Raw genomic sequence first — 10,902 nt, 5'->3', positions numbered from 1 at the left:
ATGTGATCATCGGATCTATGTAAACGACATATATTTATTTACCTGATTCGCTATATTTCTTCCTATTGACTTCATCTGGACGCTGAGCTACACGTTGATTAGAATAGCATACTCGCGTAGTGAATACAAAGATCTGAGGCACGAATCTTCGTTAGTCCTCTATGTCGTTTCTTTTCTTTTTATTGCACTACTGGTGAGCGAGTACAAACTGAATTACACAGATACGGTGCACGAGAAAGGTTAGAAACTCAGGCCTCGCTTCTTTCTGCCCAATATCCTGATTCTTAAACTAAGCCGATTTGCATACCATGTAGGTCGGAGTCCCTGTGTGCACCAGATTGCATTTAAAAATGTGAAGCGCAAGTAATATTGACTGTATATTACTCATCTATAATGCGTTCAGCGGTGACACTGTCGCGAATGGCATTCTCTGCCGCGTATAAAGTCGGTGTTCTTATTCCTGGCCTTATTTTCGGACAACTGCTTTTTGGTCAGATCTCACGAATAATCAACGATACGAGCATAAGCAAGTCTGTGAAGCGAAATGATTGCCATAATGCCTTTTCGATAAAGGCATTTGCATATATATGCCTGTCGGGTATAATTTCTCCCTCTGTCTGTCTTTTAACCCAGTCGCGTGAACTGAACATAAATTACAATCTCTTGCGTTGAAGAGACGGAAATGAGTGTTTATTTATTACCCGGTAGCAGAGAAAAGCACGAAATGCTTTTTACGCCAAACAGCACATGCACAATATTGTGGTCGGTGGCTTCCGATAACTAGTTCATTACCTTCACTGGTCATCATTATCCCTTTACCTCAATATTTTTCTGGTTTTCTAACACGTTAATCGCGACATCTCTCATAATTTTTATGTCCTCCCTCACAATGCAGTCATAACTGTTGTTTTCTTTCTTTCTTCCTTCCTTGTTTGCTTCCTTCCTTCCCTCCAGCCTTCCGTCTTCCTCTCTTTTCTTTCTTCTTTCCTTCCACCTATTCTTCCCTTTTTCTTTTCTTACTTCCCTCCTTCCTGTCTCCTTTTTTATAAACTCTTTCCTTCCTTACTTCTTTCTTTCTTGTTTCTTTCATTTTTTCCGTATTGCTCCTTTTTGTGCCTTGTTTATTTATCCCCATCATTTCTTCCTGAGTACTTTCGTTCTAGAAATAATCAGAAGAATAAGAATGGGCTGGGGTGCGTTTGGCAGGCATTCTCAGATCATGAACAGCAGGTTGCCATTATCCCTCAAGAGAAAAGTGTATAATAGCTGTGTCTTACCAGTACTCACCTACGGGGCAGAAACCTGGAGGCTTACGAAAAGGGTTCTACTCAAATTGAGGACGACGCAACGAGCTATGGAAAGAAGAATGATAGGTGTAAAGTTAAGGGATAAGAAAAGAGCAGATTGGGTGAGGGAACAAACGCGAGTTAATGACATCTTAGTTGAAATCAAGAAAAAGAAATGGGCATGGGCAGGACATGTAATGCGGAGGGAAGATAACCGATGGTCATTAAGGGTTACGGACTGGATTCCAAGGGAAGGGAAGCGTAGCAGGGGACGTCAGAAAGTTAGGTGGGCGGATGAGATTAAGAAGTTTGCAGGGACGGCATGGCCACAATTAGTACATGACCGGGGTTGTTGGAGAAATATGGGAGAGGCCTTTGCCCTGCAGTGGGCGTAACCAGGCTGATGATGATGATGATGATGATGATGACTTTCGTTCTGTAGACCCCCCCCATTTTTTCCCCTTGTCGAGAACAGTTCACAAAATTTTAAGTGATTGTATATCTGACGAAGCTTGAGCTGACGGACACGCTATGGTCTAGTTGTGTAAAAAAGAAAGTATGCGTGCGTAGTGTACGAATGCACAGCCGCGGCGTCGACGGCTATGACAAGGTTATCCATTGTTTTGGACCTACCAGCTCGTTTCCGCGCCATGAAAGCGTTTGCGGGTAGTTCTGCGATGGCAGAGCGCGATAGTTTAAACACTTGGAATCGGCCTCTGAAACCTTTGTAGTTAACAAGGACTCAAAACTGGCTGAGTTGATCTGCTTGCACTCTTATAAATAAAACAAACAAAGAACAGGCAAGGTGCAAGAAAAGGAGGTAGGTCTCAGAGGATGAAATCGTTTCTAGTTAATTTCGATGCTTCGTTCCTCAAAGTACAAGCGCTGCGATCACGAGTGCACACCACGACAATATTCTAAGGCGGAATCCACAATGGTTTCCCTTAGTAATAACCGTTTATCGCAGTTCGTGGCCATAACATATGTTAGCAGACCATTATAGTGTGTAAAGAGCTTAATAAATTATGCCCCAGATTGTCCAATTATTATCTAAGGCGCAACAGTGGTAATTTTACTGCTATCGATGTGCCTTCACACAGAACGGCGAGAATGTAGTGGGAAATGGTAGAACGACAATTCTTCAGACAGCAAACAGCCTAAAGTTGTATAAAATATGAATGGCGCTGCTTAGTTGTCTAGCCTGCAACCCAAACAGACGAATAAACAACCTATGTAGAATAAAACAATTAAACATAGCTGGCTGTTTTAGCTGCAACCAGCATGATCGTGCCGCTTAATGTTCCTAAAAATGTACGTCCAGCCTTGGCTGCCCTAATAATGCCGTCATTTCCCGCACAATGCGTTGGCAGGTTTAATATTACTTGTCTGCAAGCTGGAAGTTTTTATCTGTGCAATATGTTTCGCTTCGCTGACAGGCTTAATAAATTTGTTTTCCACTGATGAAGCTAACGAGAACGCGAAGAGCTAATGAGAAATGTGGCTGAAGGAATAGAAACACTGGCTAATCAATCTGCAGAAAATGCCTCGTGAACCGAAGTGAAAATATGCGCTCCGCCTTCGAGAAACACGGCGTTAGCAGTTCCCGAAATTATCTTCGCGCGTTACTAAGATCACCGCGAGCTACGCGTTCCCGCATTTTGTGCCCTCCTGCGAACTAATTTCGTTTTGTGACTCAACAGCTGTTCTTAATTAGTACGTCATATATCTCAATCTTCGCAGTCTGACAAGAGTAACCGTGCGCTGAAGAATCGGAGAGAAAGTGCTTGCAAAGGCGACGGACACGTTTATGGTTCATTAGATCGTTAGTTTTATTGTTTATAACGTACCCATTCGTGTTCGCAACGATCCCGTTGACGATAAAATACGTTGGTTACTTAACTGACCGATCAACGCACTGTCAGCGAGACACTCGCACTAACTCGAGCAACGGGTGCCAGTCTGTAGAAAAGCGCCGCACGGATCGCGGCAGTTCCTGCTAAATCGAACTTTTTTCGCCATTATTCAATAATATGCATGCATAATAAGGTGTCCGGGAACGTCGTCCCTAGATAGAAGAGAAAAAAATGCGCTCGCTGTGACATCGCCAAAGCCAGGTGACATTTTTTTTTTCTTTCTTAGCTTCAACCAGTTTCGCTGAAGCGTTCGCCCCCTATATAGTTCAGACTAATACAGAACCTTTACATCGGGCAGGCCGCTTCCTTTTCTTACAGCCCGCGTTCACGTCTAAAACATTGAAAAAAAGCCCCAGAGAGATTTTTCGCGTCGGTGTACGCTATACCGCAAAAAAGCGAAAGGCCAGCTGTGCATTGCCGACAATGGCTGACTGTCATTTACTTTTTTTTGCAGTAGGCTATACATGTTCGAGTGGTTTTAACCAAGCGGAACGTTTTCCCTTTCGTTAGCAACCATGCTCAGCGAGCACCCGGCCGCAGCTGCAGTTAGCGGATGAAATCCTCAAAGCGCCCGGGTGAATAGCCGTGAACATTTTGTCAGGCGGCTCTGACAGCCATTTATGCGGTTCTTTGTACGCCTGTGCGCGGTTGGTAGAAACACGGCTTTTAATTTATTTGCTTAAACAGCGCCCGAAGAACGCAATCGGAGAAACGGCGAGCAAGCGAAGCCGGACAGTAGAATGAAGTATACGAGAAAAGCATTTTCTTATGTAGTATGCTGCTACTGCTCTCCTGCTTACAAGTGTACTTGATAGGGTGTAGAAAGCTGGGAAACCCGTTGGTTAGTTGAACTGCTGTCTTAGTCGAAAGACACGCAGTGACGATGATGAAACGTGCGGGTACACCGGAACATTTTTTTTTGTAAAGCTGCTATTTCTAAAGCCAGTAGCTGGCTCGGTTTCAGAAAAGCCCCCCCCCCCCCCTTTTTTTTTTTTGCGCAGATAGGGTTGTGATAAGAAGAAAAATTGCCAAAAAGACAATATTTTGTGAAAAGAAAGTTGATTGCCCGCAATTTTCATCCTGCGAATCGAGATATTGAATGACTTTGGCGCGTACTCCCACAGCGGCATATCTACTATATAGGGTGTTTTTTTTTTTATAGCAGCACCAAATTTTTAAGATTGCCTGTGGAAGATATAGCTCAACTCTAACCCTTGAGCTAAATTACTCGATGAGACGGTCATTACTTCTACGAGTAATTATTATGCCTAATTGAATCATTAACATAATTGCGCTATTTATCTGCACGATTATTGATTTTACCGCACATATTTCAATCTACGAATTGTAGCTGGTGAGTATGCAAGGCGCTTACACTTGAAACCAATTCTGAGGATGGCGGCGGCTTCGACATATGTGCCGACAAACTTGTAATAAGTATGCATTGTTGTTACACTTAGTTTTTTTTTAATAAAAGAAAACGCTGTATTATGCATTAAAGCACAAAAGTAACTGGAATGCCAATGTATTTCGTCGGACACATGGAAAATCAATATCTCGAAATCGATAAAGTCCTGAGAATTCGTTCCAAGTGGATACGTCTTACGAACTCACCGGCTACGATTTATAGATTGAAATGTGTGCCATAAATAAATTAAGGCGATAATTAGTGTGAATATGTTAATTATACAATTAAGCACTTTGATGTCTCGTAAAAGCAATGGTCACGTCATCGTGTAATTTACGTGTAGTTAAGTTCAAGGTTTAGAGATGTGCGATCAGCCACAGGCAACCTTTCAAAAGAGATTGGTACAGTTAATAAAAAGAAACACATGGTATTCAGGAGTAATCGACCAAAATTAATTAAATTATAGAGTTTGAGTAGCCAAAACCACGTTGGGATTATGAGGTACACCATAGGGAGGGGGGTGGGGGGGTGGGGGGGCGGGGACTGAGAATTAATTTTGACCACCCGGGGATTGAGTCCCCGGGGACCACCCGGGGACTCAATGCACAGTAATCTACCGCGGCGCGCTTTCCACACTTAACGAACCCATCTCCATTATTCTGCAATCACATCCCTCAAGAGCAAGCATAAACTACGCGCGTAGTACCTACTAAGTAGCAGTGAGTCTGTTTAAAACGAAAGGTGAAATTCTCTATGCCAATGGGTATTAACGAGACGTCATTTTCAACCCACGGAAGGACCCACGAGTGTTTGAATGTTTGATTCAATTACTTAAATTATTACTCATTACTTGTTAGTACCTTAATTGAAGGTCACAAGCCTACTACTCATCACAACGACCGTCCTCGGGTGCCGCTGACGAGTTAACTCATCGTGAACATTCCGCAATTTTTGTACATGTGTATATGGGGTCGCCCAACTATCATGCACCAATATTTAAAGATATACAAAGGACAGGTAGCTAGACAAAACCAAGGTAATGTTGTTTGCCATCGCTTGGAGATACTCAGATTATTTTAATTTAATTAGGACTAATTACATAATTACACTTAATTAGTTAATCGATTTATCAAGTATTATAACTTGATGAAAAGTGTCAACGAGGAAATTCTACAGCAACATCAAAAATTCCGATACACCTTTTCCGAGCCTTTTTCCGAGCGTCAAAGAAGCCCGCGAAAACACGCAAAGTGCCTTGAGCGGCCAGTGACATGGTTTAACGCCATGTTAACGCAAGTTTTGGCAATGCAGCGGTGGCGTAGAGGTAGAACACCCGCCTCGCGTGCAAGAGGTCCGTGGTTCGAATCCCGGCGCCGGCAATTTTCCACCGGATTAAAAAAAAAAAGAAAAAAATCCGCGTGCTGATAAAATTGCATAAACAAGGCCTGGAGTGTGGCCTGATCCCGGTGACCAGAACCGGTAACGCACTCCCTCACCAGAGCAGGATTGGCCACCCTGGTGCAGTACTTGGCCACAACCTCCTATATGAACAACACAACCAAACCCCGGCCCTCAGTCCCCAGCAGCTGCGAAGCAACTGACCACGGCGGCGGTCAGACCTGCGACGCTGCAGAGGGTGCTAAGAATCACTGGCTCCGGACAGGCCGCCATTGGAATATGAACCTGGCAACGTTTAACGCTAGAACGTTATCTAGTGAGGCGAGTCTAGCAGTGCTATTGGAGGAATTAGAGGGCATTAAATGGGATATAATAGGGCTCAGCGAAGTTAGGAGGCCAAAAGAAGCATATACAGTGCTAAAAAGCGGGCACGTCCTGTGCTACCGGGGCTTAGCAGAGAGAAGGGAACTAGGCGTCGGATTCCTGATTAATAAGAATATAGCTGGTAACATACAGGAATTCTATAGCATTAACGAGAGGGTGGCAGGTCTTGTTAAACTTAATAAGAGGTACAAAATGAAGATTGTACAGGCCTACGCCCCTACATCCAGTCATGATGACCAGGAAGTCGAAAGCTTCTATGAAGACGTGGAATCGGCGAGGGGTAGAGTGAAAACTAAATACACTATACTAATGGGTGACTTTAATGCCAAGGTAGGCAAAAAGCAGGCTGGAGACAAGGCAGTGGGGGAATACGGTATAGGCACTAGGAAAATCAGGGGGGAGTTATTGGTGGAGTTTGCGGAACAGAATAATATGAGGATAATGAATACCTTCTTCCGCAAACGGGATAGCCGAAAGTGGACGTGGAGGGGCCCGAACGGCGAGACTGGAAATGAAATAGACTTCATACTCTGCGCTAACCCTGGCATCATAAAAGATGTGGACGTGCTCGGCAAGGTGCGCTGCAGTGACCACAGGATGGTAAGAACTCGAATTAGCCTAGACCTGAGAAGGGAACGCAAGAAACTGGTACATAAGAAGCCGATCAATGAGTTAGCGGTTAGGGGGAAAATAGAGCAATTCAAGATCAAGCTACAGAACAGGTATTCGGCTTTAACTCAGGAAGAGGACCTTAGTGTTGAAGCAATGAACGGCAATCTTGTGGACATCATTAAGGAGTGTGCAATGGAAGTCGGTGGTAACTCCGTTAGGCAGGATACCAGTAAACTATCGCAGGAGACGAAAGATCTGATCAAGAAACGCCAATGTATGAAAGCCTCTAACCCTACAGCTAGAATAGAACTGGCAGAACTTTCGAAGGTAATCAACAAGCGTAAGACAGCTGACATCAGGAAGTACAATATGGATAGAATTGAACATGCTCTCAGGAATGGAGGAAGCCTAAAAGCAGTGAAGAAGAAACTAGGAATTGGCAAGAATCAGATGTATGCGTTAAGAGACAAAGCCGGCAATATCATTACTAATATGGATGAGATAGTACAAGTGGCTGAGGAGTTCTATAGAGATTTGTACAGTACCAGTGCCACCCACGACGATAATGGAAGAGAAAATAGTCTAGAGGAATTCGAAATCCCACAGGTAACGCCGGAAGAACTAAAGAAAGCCTTGGGAGATATGCAAAGGGGGAAGGCAGCTGGGGAGGATCAGGTAACAGCAGATTTGTTCAAGGATGGTGGGCAGATTGTTCTAGAGAAACTGGCGACCCTGTATACGCAATGCCTCATAACGTCGAGCGTACCGGAATCTTGGAAAAATGCTAACATAATCCTAATTCATAAGAAAGGGGACGCCAAAGACTTGAAAAATTATAGACCAATCAGCTTACTGTCCGTTGCCTACAAACTATTTACTAAGGTAATCGCAAATAGAATCAGACACACCTTAGACTTCTGTCAAGCAAAGGACCAGGCAGGATTCCGTAAAGGCTACTCAACAATAGATCATATTCACACTATCAATCAGGTGATAGAGAAATGTGCGGAATATAACCAACCATTATATATAGCTTTCATTGATTACGAGAAAGCATTTGATTCTGTCGAAACCTCAGCAGTCATGGAGGCATTACGGAATCAGGGTGTAGACGAACCATATGTAAAAATACTGAAAAATATCTATAGCGGCTCCACAGCCACCATAGTCCTCCATAAAGAAAGCAACAAAATCCCAATAAAGAAAGGCGTCAGGCAGGGAGATACGATCTCTCCAATGCTATTCACAGCGTGTTTACAGGAGGTATTCAGAGACCTGGATTGGGAAGAAATGGGGATAAAAGTTAATGGAGAATACCTTAGTAACTTGCGATTCGCTGATGATATTGCCTTGCTTAGTAACTCAGGGGACCAACTACAATGCATGCTCACTGACCTGGAGAGGCAAAGCAGAAGAGTGGGTCTAAAAATTAATCTGCAGAAAACTAAAGTAATGTTTAACAGTCTCGGAAGAGAACAGCAGTTTACAATAGGCAGCGAGGCACTGGAAGTCGTAAGGGAATACACCTACTTAAGGCAGGTAGTGACTGCGGATCCGGATCATGAGACAGAAATAATCAGAAGAATAAGAATGGGCTGGGGTGCGTTTGGCAGGCATTCTCAGATCATGAACAGCAGGTTGCCATTATCCCTCAAGAGAAAAGTGTATAATAGCTGTGTCTTACCAGTACTCACCTACGGGGCAGAAACCTGGAGGCTTACGAAAAGGGTTCTACTCAAATTGAGGACGACGCAACGAGCTATGGAAAGAAGAATGATAGATGTAACGTTAAGGGATAAGAAAAGAGCAGATTGGGTGAGGGAACAAACGCGAGTTAATGACATCTTAGTTGAAATCAAGAAAAAGAAATGGGCATGGGCAGGACATGTAATGCGGAGGGAAGATAACCGATGGTCATTAAGGGTTACGGACTGGATTCCAAGGGAAGGGAAGCGTAGCAGGGGACGTCAGAAAGTTAGGTGGGCGGATGAGATTAAGAAGTTTGCAGGGACGGCATGGCCACAATTAGTACATGACCGGGGTTGTTGGAGAAATATGGGAGAGGCCTTTGCCCTGCAGTGGGCGTAACCAGGATGATGATGATGATGATGATGATGATGATGATGATGATGATGATTGGCAATGCCATGTTGGTCTCTTTTGAGTAAGCTGAATACGTTCCCTTTCTTAATTTGCAGACTAATCATAATATTTAATCCTAAGTTCACTAAAGTAGAGAGTAGATTGAAAGTGGTTATACGGACTTATTCCATTTGCCCGACATACATGCGTTCTAGTATAGCGGTCTTTGCAGAAGAAACGTCTGAGGAATTAGGGGAACTGCACACTGTCAATATTCTGCCTTCACTAATATTCATGCGGTATTGATGCATTTTCTGTCAGGCTAAAATGCCCTCGACCTATGCGTTAACGCAACTCTGTGCACAACGTAACATCACTGTCGTAGTTCATTTTTCATCGCATTTAAATAAGATGAATGAAAGCGTTTCCCTTTCCTACTACAAACACATTTACACATGCACGGTAAACGTGTCTACTTCGTTGTTTGCGAACATGTTCCGACTACTGATATAACAGAAAAGGTTACGTGGTGACACAAAGTGTGCGAAATATACCCTCTATTCCACAAGGCGAGATATATCTATGCATACGTATCTCAGTAAATTTGAGGTCTTTCTAACCGCAAATCAACGCGAGCTCTGTTATTACAGAGTCACGTCAGAATTTTGCATACTATTCGTGACTTTTGCCGCTCCTTGGAGGCACGTCGTTCAGGTTCATATGTACAGCGACATTTTTCACAGGCTTATCATGCCACCTTTAGAAGTTTCTTTCCATTCTCTTGTGCTCACGTGGGACTTCCAGTTTAACCTGAAGCTGCCGCCAAAGCTTCTGTTCTTCTAGTGGTTTTCCTTTCAGCGAGCTTTCTCCCATGGTTTCAAGAGCAAACATTTCGGGCTCAGTCCTAAGGTGTAAATATACCGTGCGATTTTTGTTTTCTTCCTTCTCTTATACGTAGGGACACGTCAGAAACATAAAATCACCTAACGAAAGAAAGGGTCTTTATACTACTGCAATGTGCCGTATACTATATATAAGTGCATCGAACTGAAGTTCAAGCTTTAGAAAATAAGAAGTGTAAAAGTCAACAGCGCAAAAGTAAAAGATAGCGGTCGTATGCGACGCACGCGAGCGCGCTTGACCGTGCTTCAAACTGACAAAGGTTACGGGGCTGTAAGGAACTCATAACTCATGGCAAAGTAAAAAAAAAGTACTACCCCCTACACAGATCGCGGGAAGTAGGAATGACGCGCCGACAAGCCGCCGGAAATTCAGGCTTTCCCATGTCACGAGCATAGCACTTTGCAACCGAGAAATAACTGCTCGCTTATCTCCCCCTCTTTTACGCATAATCGGTGCCACGATTTTTCTGGGGGGATTCAGGCTCGGTGAAAGTCGTGAAAGCATGCTGGGCCAGATGCTGGAACCAGGTGTGTCCTCTCTCACGTGTGATCACTATACGATTGGGGATCCGCTGGCTCCGGCGGGTGTCGCGAATCGCGGGTGTCGCGATGAGAATACTGGCAGACTCTGGTGTCCCTATAATTAAATAACTCAATCCTACTACAAGCAGCAGTTATTAGTGCCCCGCAATTTCTCATTATGTTTAGAGATCGCCTCGTGATCTTAACTCACCTTAGGCGGTCCGACGCTGTTCTGCAGCCGCGATCGATGAAACACCGCACATGACCCAAAACGTGTTATTGGTGAAGTACGAACTTCCTGAAGTATGCAGCCGCGGTCGAGTTTCTTTTTTCTTCGTGACGCTACGTTGCCCTAGATTTCTTCACTTTACCCAGCGTGGACGGCCTACTCAGTA

This window comes from Dermacentor albipictus, chromosome 4 (genome assembly GCF_038994185.2).
Source record: "Dermacentor albipictus isolate Rhodes 1998 colony chromosome 4, USDA_Dalb.pri_finalv2, whole genome shotgun sequence".
Lineage (NCBI taxonomy): Eukaryota > Metazoa > Arthropoda > Arachnida > Ixodida > Ixodidae > Dermacentor > Dermacentor albipictus.
The sequence above is the reverse complement of the archived record's forward strand: the minus strand, read 5'-3'. Positions refer to the sequence as shown.